This window comes from Daktulosphaira vitifoliae, unplaced genomic scaffold (assembly GCF_025091365.1).
Source record: "Daktulosphaira vitifoliae isolate Bord-2020 unplaced genomic scaffold, ASM2509136v1 Scaffold_2, whole genome shotgun sequence".
NCBI lineage: Eukaryota > Metazoa > Arthropoda > Insecta > Hemiptera > Phylloxeridae > Daktulosphaira > Daktulosphaira vitifoliae.
The window spans coordinates 3,392,053-3,393,031 of record NW_026099573.1 but is presented as its reverse complement, the minus strand read 5'-3'; positions in this window follow the sequence as shown (position 1 = coordinate 3,393,031).

The window sequence follows — 979 nt, the reverse complement described above, 5'->3', positions numbered from 1 at the left end:
GTTGAGATGTACTCGAAGAAAAACAATTGCCGTCAAAAGCCGATTTTTATAATGAACTGTCAGAAACACATATTGATGATGCCGAATACAAACTTGCGCAAAACGTTTGGCAACATTTCAATTGTAAATTTAAAACAGGCAATGGCAAACGGATTAAAAGTAGAAAAGGTAATTCATAAAATTATATTTTAAAAATATAATAATAACATTTCATTAAATTACAGGTGCATAAGGTGTTACAATTTAAGCAGTCGGCATGGCTATCAAAATATATACAACTAAATACAGAGATGAGACAGAAAGCAAAAAATTATTTCGAAAAAGACTTTTTCAAATTAATGAACAACGCTGTTTTTTTGTTTTAAAATAAAATAAAATATATAAACATAATTTTAATGAGATTTCGTTTATTAACAGGCAAAATGATGGAACGTGTACAATTTAGAACGCAAATGGAATTGGTCAATAATACTAAACGAGCGGCTAAATTAATTAAAAAGTATAATTTCAAACATTGTACAACGTACAGTGAAAATTTATCGTTGTTTGTATTGGAAAAGAAAATTATCGATTTTTGTAAACCAGTATACGTAGGTTTCGCAATTTTAGAAATTAGTAAAACTCTCGTATACGATTTCCATTATAACGTAATATTTCAAATAATGAAGAAATATTTCAAAGACCGTGCTCGACTATTATACGGTAACACAGGTAGATTAATAAATATTTTTATTAAACAAATTTAATTATTTTAGCTTCGATGCGAAGCGGAGAAGGTATTAATTTTACTATGATGTGTTTTTTTTTTTTATGTCTGTTGCCACTTTTTCTCAGCTCTCACTGGACCGATTTCTTTCAAAAATACGTCAAAAGATCACAAATAGTATCTAGTTGAAGACATTACCCTTAAAAATTGAAAAAAATTCCCTCGTTCCCCGCAAATGGGGGAAATATCCAAAAAAATTACAAATTTAAAAAT